This window comes from Arachis hypogaea, chromosome 2, assembly GCF_003086295.3.
Source record: "Arachis hypogaea cultivar Tifrunner chromosome 2, arahy.Tifrunner.gnm2.J5K5, whole genome shotgun sequence".
In the NCBI taxonomy this organism is placed as follows: domain Eukaryota; kingdom Viridiplantae; phylum Streptophyta; class Magnoliopsida; order Fabales; family Fabaceae; genus Arachis; species Arachis hypogaea.
Genome location: NC_092037.1, coordinates 91,549,335 through 91,560,730, shown reverse-complemented (window position 1 = coordinate 91,560,730; position 11,396 = coordinate 91,549,335). Strand labels below are relative to the sequence as shown.

Here is an 11,396-nt window from a genome sequence, read left to right as displayed (position 1 = left end):
AAGTGTTAATTCTGTTAAGAATGTCTCATGTATTTGGAAATTATATGTTGATGTTCAGGTATCATTTGTTTTGTTAGTATTAAAAAGATTTCTTTATTTTCAAGATTTTATATTTTCAGGCATATGTTGGTGTCATGGCATGGATGTGGATCTTCTTCTCTGTTAATATATTATTCAATGGTGCCTTATTTTCAATTTCTAGATGACCTATCATTGTTAGTGGATGAGCTATGAACTGATTTTTGTTGAGATTCAATATTAATAATAGAGGCCAATTCTCCTTGAAGATTGAGTGTGCCTTAAATGCCCCATTAAAGAGTTGTGTTAGACATGATTAACTTACTGGATAAGAGCATATAGAAAATATACTGGAGCGCCATAGCATTGCTATCGGTTGCATTGCTGAAGCTTGCTTGCATTGACCGACTACCCTTGTCAGATACATGAAGAGTAGTTTGAAAGAAGTTTACATGTCAAAGATAGGTAGTTAATGTAGTTATGTATATTTTAGTTTATATTTTTATGCCTAGCTGTGAAGATGGAAACTAATAAGCTAAAGCCTTATCTCAGTTGTTAAATCCATGAGTTGTAATTATTGAACTAAATAATTTTGACAGTGTAGCATTAAGAGTTATAATACCAGGAAGTTCATAACTAGGGAGATATTACCTTCATTATAAAGCAGCTCGCGCATATGCACGGGTCATACACTAGTTAGATATTAATGATAATATTAGACCTTTATAAGAGATTGAATCAAGTTGATTTTAGAAAATAAGTTCTTTTAGAAATTTTTTACAGAAGTAGATTATGCAGAAAAAATTTTATTTTTTGTCTCTAAAATTAGAATAGAACAAAATAAAAAAGAAGAGAATGAGACAAGTATGTATTCTGATTTGGTTTTTTAATGCTATGAAACTTACATCCAATCTCCACCAGTAGAATTTTCATTATAATCAAATTGATTACATACACAAATACCAATGAATTACAACCTAATTCATCTAATATCGAATTCTAAACTTCTACCCAAGTCTAGTTAGCTACCACAAAGTATTGTTCCAACTTGGCAAAAGAAAACTTAATGGTTCAATTAGCCACCAAATGTTATCCCAACTTATTAAGGGAATCTAATCCTATTTTATTAAATAACAAATACACAAAAACTTTATTTAGCTTTTTCAATGCATCTCTCTTGTTTTTTTCTCATGGTTTTTTTAATTTTCTCCTCACCATGATATGCCTTTTTTCTCAATTATAGAAATATGAACCTTAGATAGCCATAATACTAAAATTTCAAATGAAGTACAAAATTAGAAAAATGTTTCAGCTCAAATGTATGAGATGATGTTCAAATATCACTCTTTTCCTTGCCTTCAATTGATGTTGTGAAGACAACGTTATAGTATGAAATTTGTTGTGCAAATTCCATCACTACCTTTTCAATTTTCTTATTGATTCTATCTTTTGTAGTTGTCTTTCTTGATATGCAATGCTTTTCCATTTTTCTCCACTATCTCTATTGTCCTTGGAGTTGCTCTACCACCTCTACTCTCTTTAAAGTTGTTCCACTATCTCTGCTCTCTTTAAAATTGCTCTACTACCTCTGCTATTCTTGTTACTATGGTACAAAGAGTTTAAGAATTATTTAGAAAAGTATTATTTTTATTATTCATATTTCTCATATGTGATTACAAGGTTCTTACCAATATATAGACCAAGAGTACGCTAAGAGTACACTCGTTATGGAATAATATCCTAATAAATTACATTGATTTTTTTCTAATCCTCTTTGATATTTTCCTGATTTTGTTCCCTAATTATGATATGATTCTAATAATCCCCCTCAAGGTGAGTAGTGGGATCACCAATACTCAGCTTGGTTAGAACTTTAGCAAGGACTTGTCTTGAAGTTACAAATGGAAGCTCAATAATGCCATTCTCAATTTTTTTCTTTGATAAAGTGTCAATCCACCTCAACATGTTTTGTTCTATCATGTTGTACGGGATTCTCTGAAATGTTGATTGCGGCTTTGTTGTCACATTTCAACTGGCTTGGCAATTTTGGTGGAAACCCAATCTTAGTCATCAATTTTCTTATCAACAATACTTCAGTTATGCCTTTAACGATCCCTCAAAATTCTGCCTCTGCGCTTGAAAGAGCTACAACTTTCTGCTTCTTGCTTTTTCAAGTTACCAGGTTGCCTCCAACAAGTGTAAAGTAACCAGCTGTTGATCTTCTATCATTTGGGTTGCTTGCCCAATCTGCGTCAGTGTATGCCTCAACCTTCAAATGGCCATTCCTTCTGAAAATAATTCCACTTCCTGGAGCTCCTTTCAAATATCAAACTATTATCATGGCAGCTTCCATATGATCTTCTTGTGGCTTATGCATAAACTGACTTACTATTCCCACAACATAAGCTATGTCAGGTCGAGTATGTGATAAGTAAATTAGTTTTTCAACCAGTCGCTGTACCTTTCCTTATCTACTAGGGTGGCACCTTTTACTATCTTCAACTTGTGATTAACTTGCATGGGCGTATCTATTGGTTTGTAATCCATCATTCCTGTTTCTGCCAGAAGGTTTAAGATGTACTTTCTTTGGGAGATAAAGATTCCTTTGCTGGATTGTAGAACCTCTGTTCCTAAGAAATATTTTAGTCTTCCCAAATCCCTCATTTCGAAGTTTGTAAATAAGTTCCTTCTCAATTTTTCAATTTCTTCAACATCACTTCCTGTTATGATCATATCATCCACATAGATTATTAGGCAAGTGATTAAATCTTCCCGTTTTTTTCAAAAAAAGGGTATGATCAGAGTTACTTTGCTTGTACCCATACCTTTTCATGGTATCTGTAAATCTTCCAAACCAGGCACGTGGAGATTGTTTAAGTCCATAAAGAGCCTTCTTTAACCAGGAAACTTTATGTTTTCTAAATCCCGTTGAGAAACCTGGAGGAGCTTCCATGTATACTTCTTCTTTCAACTCTCTATGCAAGAAAGTATTCTTGACGTCAAATTGATGGAGTGGCCAATTTTCATTTGCTGCTATTGAAAACAACACCCTGATAGTATTAATCTTTGCAACCGGTGAAAAAGTTTCAGTGTAGTCGATACCATAGGTCTGTGTATAACCTTTGGCCACCAACCTTGCCTTGTACCATTCAATAGTGTCATTTGCCTTGTGTTTAATGGAGAAAATCCATTTGCACCCGACTGGCTTTTTTTCTGTCGGTAGGATACACTTATCCCAAGTTCCGTTCTTCTCTAGAGCTTCCATTTCTGTATTCATGGCTTTTCGTCATTCAGCTTTTTCATTGGCTTCTCGAACAGTTATTGGAATGTCTTCTGTTAAGAATTTGGTGAAAAAAGCCTTTGCAACATCTGCTATTCCTTCTCTAGCCACTCTTATCGGGTATCTTGAGTTACGAGGAATATGTTCTGGTGAGTAGCGATCAGGAGGCATCCCTCTGTTTCTTCTTGGAGGAACAATAAAGGTATTGGGCTCTGGTTCTTCATGTTCTAGTGCTATACTATTATTGTTAGTGGCCTCATTAAAAACAGGGAGTAAATTATCAGATTGACAATTACTTACCTCTTGTCTGACATTCTCAAAGGACTCTCACTGGTTGTATGTACCGAGTTGTTTTCTACGTTGAGTGAAGTATGCTCGGTGGCTCCATCTACTTGCTCTATTTGAACAGTTTCTGGGCAACAAAGGTTATTTAGCCAACTTGGTGGTTCATTATTGTTCTCTCCCTGAATGCCATATTGGCGGCTGAAGTAAAATTCGGATTCTAAAAATCACAATCCATGGTCACATGAATACGACGAGTGATTAGATTGTAGCACCTATACCCCTTTTGGTCTATAGCATACCGAACGAAAACACATTTTTCTGCACAAGGATCAAGTTTGGTTCTATTGACTTTGGGAATATGGACAAAGATGGAACATCCAAATACTCAAGGTGGTAAGGTTAGAATAGGCGAGATTGTAGTCTGAGTAGCCAAGACTTGCAAGGGTCTTTTGTGGTGGAGAGCTTGGGTAGGTAGGCGATTTAGTAAGTAGGCAGAGGTCGCTATAGCTTCAGACCAAAAAATTTTCGGAGCTTGTGCATTCAAAATGGATTGGGTCATCTCAAGTAACTTACAATTTCATCGCTCAGCCATACCATTTTGTTGGGGTGTATTTGGACAGGAAGTTTGATGTATAAGACCATTTTCATAAAAAAATCACGCATTTATTGGTTTATAAATTCTCCACCATTATTTGAGCAAAGTACTTGGATTTTCTTGTTGAATTGAGTTTGAATCATTTGGTAGAAAGCAAAGAACTTATCAGGTACTTTAGATTTGTATTTTAAAAAATATACCCAAGTCATGCGAGAAAAATCATCTACAAATAACACAAAATATTGAAAATAATTATGGAAAATAGGAGCTGGACCCTACACATCAGAGTGTATTAGAGAAAAACTGGAATTGACTCTAGTATTGGTTAGAGAAAAAGAAACTCTGTGATTTTTTGTACGAATACAAGTTTCACATTTGAGAGGTTCAGTACTACTTGTAAAAAGACTAGGAAATAGTAATTTGAGGTACCCAAATGAAGGATGTCCGAGATGCCTGTACCATAACCAAAGTTGCCTAGTAACCGTTCCGTGAGCAAGCATGGTATGACCCTGGTGTGCTACTTCATCAACGTAGTAAAGGCCTTCTCGCTCAATACCACGCCCAATGATCTCCTTCAATTCGTAAGAAATTCCTGCAAAAGACAAAAGGTAGAGTACATGAGTACCACACAATTTAGTTCCTTTGTTACTTGACTAGCAGACTATAATTTTGATGATAGTGTAGGGACATAGAGGCAATTTTTTAATTTCAATTTTTCTGAAAAAAAGTAATGGAGCCTCCTCTTTTAATATCAATTAATTTTCCACTAGCGGTTTCAATATGAGCTTTTGAGGGTATAGTCAAGCTGTTAAAATCATGAAAGTCATGAGTCATAGTATCGATAGCCCCACAATCGAAAATCCATTCATTTATCTTTTTAATTGGATTCTAATTTTGGGTCTCCCCTTTGTATTGAGTCGCGGTCTGGGCTGAGCAGCCAAGGAGTTCAGTAGTCCTTGTCCTTAATGCCACTGCTGCCTTGCCATCGTAACTTGCTTCCTCTCTTCTGGCCTCGTTGGTAACCTACAATCTTAAAGCCATTTTTTTGGTGTGTTTCTTCTTTCTTCTTCCACCAATTGCTTTTTCCATCAGTGTTCCCATAATGGATAATTATATCCGTTTAGTTTAAAACCAATTTACAAATTATCAGAATTGGTTTGTGATGATCGTATGCCAAAACTATTGCATGTCATATTTGTAATTTGTAATGTGAATTCGTCAGAATTTTAAATTCCTAGAACCTAACTCTCTCTGATACCATGTTACCATGGTGCAAAGAGTTTAGGAAGAAATGAAGAATTATTTAAAAAAGTATTATTTTTATTATTCATATTTTTTATCTGTGATTAAAAAGTTCTTACCAATATATAGACCAAGAATACGCTAAGAGTACACTTGTTATGAAATAATATCCTAATAAATTATATTAATTTTTTTAATCCTCTTTGATATTTTCTAATTTTGTTCCCTAATTATAATATTCTACTAATTTTTGCATATTATATTTTTTTTATCAATTTCTGAATTTTAATCCTCTGATATCCTTTGTATAGTATTGCTGTCTTTTTTAAAATTTTAGTATTCCAGCTGTCTCTCATTCTCCATAATAATATCAAATGTCTCACTTTATTTTTTTTTTTATTTCAACTATGAATTTTCGAAATCTTCTCTCTGGGCATCTAGGTTATGATAGTTGCTCATTAAATGTATTGAGCTAAAACCTTAAATTGGTGTATTAGAACTTTGCTGAAGCAACATGAATTTGGGATGAGAGCTAAAATATTAGATTTGCACCACTAACATACATTAAACTAAATTTAGACTTTTAATTTAATAAATATTTGTATCATATTTATATACCTAGAATTAAACTTAACTCAATAGATTGAGACCTTTTAAGATATTTCATATAATAGACTTAACATGTATTATTATTGTGCAGGGATGAAGAGATTATATTTATCATATATCTAAGATTTATTTTAATCCATTGAATGCCATAATTCTTCCATATTTATATTTGCAAAAAATATTTCACTCTTTAATTATTTATAGCAAAATAATCATGTTAAATTCTATTGAAAATAATGTTACTAATATAATGTTGTTTATTTTTTATTATACTTTTATTTTTATTATTTGTTTATTTTAAATTCTAGATCTTAAATCATATTTTTTAATTTTAAACATTAAATACTAAATTCCCCAAAAATAAAAATAAAAAATAAAAATCTTAACTCATTCTCTTAATTATCCTCCTAATTTTTAAATAACATATATTTTAATTATTTATTATATAAAAAATGATTAAGACTCCAACTATTGCTCTTTTTAGAATATATGTGTATATGTGTATCTTAACTCTGGTTTTTTTAATTATTCTCTTAATTTTTAAATAACATATATTTCAATGCTTTATTATATAAAAAATGATTAAGACTCCCAATTACTGCTCTTTTTAGAATATGTGTGTGTGAACAATATAATATAATAATGTGGCATTTATATTGACAATAAATAAAGCTACACAGTCAAGTAATTTTATCATCAAATTTCAACTAAATTAGATACACGTGTGTTTTTTTTTTTAATGTAATCATAGTCTTTTTTTCTTTTTCAACAACATAATCATCGTGTTTAACTTTTTTTTTCTTCTTTATTTGGTTTTGCTCTTTTTTTCATCCTCCTTTATTATCATCATCGTTGCCGTCTTTTTCATCTTTTTTTTCTCTTATATATATTCAAAAAACTAAAACATAAAAATTTTAATTTATAACATAAAAATTTTGTATATAATACAAAATTTTAAAGGACCACATATCTAAAATATTGACTCTCAAAACCAACAAAATACACAGTACAAAAATTTTAGTATACAACACAAAATTTGGTGTACAATATAAAATTTTTGAAGACTACATATATAAAATATTGACACTCAACCAACAGAATATAAATAATACATAAATTTTGGTATGTATTATATAAATTTTGATATACAATATATAATTTTTAATAGACAATATAAAAAATTTAAAGAATTGCAAAATATATTTATAGTAAAATTTATGTGTTATGTATAAAATTTGTGATATAAATAAAAATGTCTATGTTATATACAGATTTTTGTATTATATTAATAAATTTATGTTATGTATAAAAATTTGATTTGTATTATATATAAAAATTTATGTGCTGTGTTTATAAATTTTTATGTTCTTTTAACAAAAATCTCTATGCTAAAAGAATGTAGAAAAAGAAAAACAATAACACATACACGATATTTTTTTTGTTGGACTGGTGCTAACGTAATTAAATTAAATTTAAAAAATATTTATATATATAGTATCACCGTTGACAATATACTACGTGCATGATATCTACTAAGGGTGTTTGTGGTGCGGTTTGGTTCGGTTTTTGAAGGAAAAACCATCCGATCCGATCGTTTAATTAAGCTGCGGTTTGGTTTGGTTCAGTTTTTTTCAAGATTATCCGAACCAAACCAAACCAATTAAAATCGGTTTGGTTTGGTTCGGTTTGTTCGGTTTTTTTCAATCAAATCAAAAAAATCTAGTAATCTACCATACTATTATGCAAAGTCATAACATTGAAATCGACAAACCGAAATACACAATAGGTAACAAAGTCTTGATCTAATGAAATATAACGACAACAGAATTCAAATACGACAATTAAAGAAGTTTAATAGTTCAACAATCAACACAACTGAAAATAAAAATAAATTATCATTAAACTGATAGCAAAGTTATGGTGTCTTCTCCAACAAAATAGCTAAACTTCTTAATGCAAACCAACCTGAAATTAAAAAAAAAAAGTTACATAATAAGAACAAGAAGAACAACAACAATAATAATTATAATAATAATAATATGAGGAGAACAATTCCTACCATAACAACCTAACAAGATGTATTCAATCAAGGACAGAACAAGCAATACTTAATATAATTAGGAATCGGTCTCAATGATAAAATACTATAAACGATCACAAACATGATCATAACTCTGATAAAATATTAACCAATCATAAAAAACTTAATGTAAGATCCATGATTTAAAATATATATATATATATATATATATATATATATATTATTATGAGTTAGTTTCAATTTATTTATTTATTTATTAAAGACTTTATTTTTAAAAATTATTTTATTAAAAGTAATTAAATTAAGTTTTGATAATTAAATTAAAAATTTTACTTAATCTCATAATCATTAAGTAATTTTCTATATTTAAATTATACAACTTTATAGTTATAAAAGGATAAAAATTTTATATGATTTAATTTAAATAATTGAGATTTTAGAATTTAATATTTTAATTTTATAAACAAAGAAAATAAATTATATTATTTCTAATTTAAATTAAAATACTTATTAAAAATTAATTAATAAATTTATAATTAAATAATATTTTAAAATAATTTGAGAGACTAAATTATATTTTTAATTAATACTCTATACCTCTAATTTATTAAAATTATCTAAATCACTTTATTCTAACCTTAATTTATCACCGCCACACCTCAGCCCTTATGCCTCAGCCTTCAGCAAAAACAAAAGAAAAGAAAAGGAGAAAGGGAAAAAAAAAACGGAGAGGGGAAAAAAGGAGAAAAAGGGGGAAGCGGAAATAGAGAAGAGGGAGAACGAAGGGAGAAGAGAGCCGAGGATGGAGAGGGAGGAGGAGAGGTCGCCGCTGTCCAGCTCGCACCACCATCGTCACACACTACTACTGCCTCGTCGCCACCGCCGCACCTTGTTGTCGTAATCAGAGCCACCACCGCTGTCTGTTGAAAGCATTCGCGTCGCCGCCAGAACCCTTGCCGTCGTCGTTGCCATTGGACGAAGGAGAGAGGAAAAGATGCGATGTACATAGCAGCTCACTGCCGTGCTTCATCTCCGCCGCTGCCATGGACGCCGGTGAGTTGCACGGTGTCATCGGGGTTTGATGAGGAAGATTCGTAGATTGGGTTTTCCAAAATCAGGTTTGGAATTTAGTGAAGATTGGTTCAGTGGTTGGATTCTTGGAGTTGCTGTTCTGCCAGCGCCGTTGCTGTAGCCGTGCCTCTATTACCGGAAAACGGCGCCGTTGTCGCCGGAGAACCACCGTTGAAGCCGTTACTGCTCTGGTGAGCCTTACCCTTATTTCTGATCTCATTTTGTACGCTTAAATTGTTTCGTTGCTGTTGTGAGAGAGTGTTTATGTTGAATGAAGTTGTTATTGTGAGTTATTCAGCTGCCGCCCCGCTAGAGGTAGCTACTGGAGCTGCCGCGGAACCCTTGTCTTCTTGGTTGGTCGTTTAGATGGTATGCAGCAGTTGTGTAAGGTCTTTGGTTGTTAAAGCTGGAACCTTTGCCAAATGAGTGAGAATAAATAACACTAGGAGAAGTTTGCAAGCTGTCCCTAGTATTTCTTATTCGCCTACTCGTCAATTCAAGACATTCCCAGTGATGATGGTGGGTACGGGTTCCGTGTCAAGAAGTGCTGGTTCCCTTGTAGATATGATGCCAGAGAAAGATGATGATGGCCGGTTTGCAAGTGGAGGGTGGAATAGTGAGGATGGAAGGCTTAGTTGTGGGTATTCAAGTTTAGGGGGAAGATGGAGGACTGAGGACTTTTACGATATTAAACATTGAAAATTGGTGGTAATCCAATATGCTTACTTGGAATATTTGATGGTCATGGTGGTTTTCGTGCTGCAGAGTATTTGAAAAAGCATCTCTTTGATAATCTCATGAAGCATCCATTTTTTTTACCGATGCCAAATTGGCTATAAGTGAAACGTACCAAGGTACTAATTCTCAATTTCTGTATTCTGAAGAAGACATTTACTGGGATGATAGCTCTACTGCTTCAACCGCTGTTTTGACTGATAACATCTCTATGTTGCTAATGTTGAAGATTATAGGACTATAATATCAAAGGCTGGTAAGGCAATTGCTCTCTGTGAGGATCATAAGCCAAACAGAAGTGATGAACGGAAGAGGAATTGATGCGTTTAAACTAAATTGAGGTAGGGGCGTTTTATTAAACTCATTTTTATTCTTAAGAGTTGTTATAAATTGATATTTAAGCAAATAATTATTTTTTAGTGATTATGGAGTCTTATGAATTGAACTGAATTGTCTTGAATGAATGTGATTGCTTACTTGACTGTGGTTATTTCAGAATATTGAGTTGGTATTGAGATAGCTAGTGAAAGATTAATTTGAAAATTCGATTTGAATGTTTATCAAGCATAATTTGAGAAATTGGAAAATGATTTGATGTTAGAGTTAGTTTGGGTTTGGAAAATGACTCGGATTTGAAACCGTTGGAAAGGGTTTGAGTAAATGTTGGTTGGCTTTGTTGGAAATGAATTGAGATCTGAAAAGGATTATAATATTGGAAATGAGTTTGATTTGTTGAAAAATGAGTTTAAATTGAAAATGGACTAAGATATTGAAATTGGTCTGATTTTGAAGTTGAATTGAAAGGAGTTTGAGAATGGTTTTGTTGGACCCGAAAAGGGTGGCAGAATCCGATTTTAGAGGATATGCTGTCGAAATTTTATAAATTAGAAGTTTCATTTAAAGTAGTTATTTAAAAAGATTTAATTTTAAGCATTATATGGTTTAGATTACTTTATTTATCAAAGAAAATTATGTTTTGTATTGGGATGTTAATGAACGGAATGAAAAGAAGGAGATGATGATTTCTTGAATATGTTTTTGAATGAATTGAAAATGAGATAGGTTATGAATTGAATATCTGAGATACAGGTTCCTGGATAAGTGTCGGGCTTGCCACCACGTGACCAGGTTGAAAACTCGAACTCTGTTGACCAACGACGTATGTGACGGGCACTATATAAATTCCGGTATGTCCCCATTGAGCAATATTGATTATTTGAGAAATAAGCTATGCATAGACTCTTGGAGATGCACGTCGGGGGGATATAGTCTAAGGACAATTCAGGACCTTCTCAGGTTGGCTGGATAACCGACAGATGAGCCTCATCCAGCCATAGGAACAGGCAATGCCTCATATGCATTTGTATGCTTTGCTTGAGTTTGAACTTGTTTTGGGTTTGGTCTAATTGCTAAATCTGTTTATAACTGCTACTTGAACTATTTGCTGTAACTGCTGCCGCCCTGACTTGTGCTTTCCTTGTCTGCCTGCCTGTGTTTGTCCCTGGCGTGTGGTACATTTG

At 32.5% G+C, this 11,396-nt stretch overlaps 1 pseudogene; it reads left to right on the top strand.

Moving 5' to 3' along the window:
- The first annotated feature begins 9,507 nt into the window (after nucleotides 1–9,507).
- Nucleotides 9,508–10,197, top strand: LOC140177358 (probable protein phosphatase 2C 76; annotated as a pseudogene).
- The last annotated feature ends 1,199 nt before the right edge of the window (nucleotides 10,198–11,396 follow it).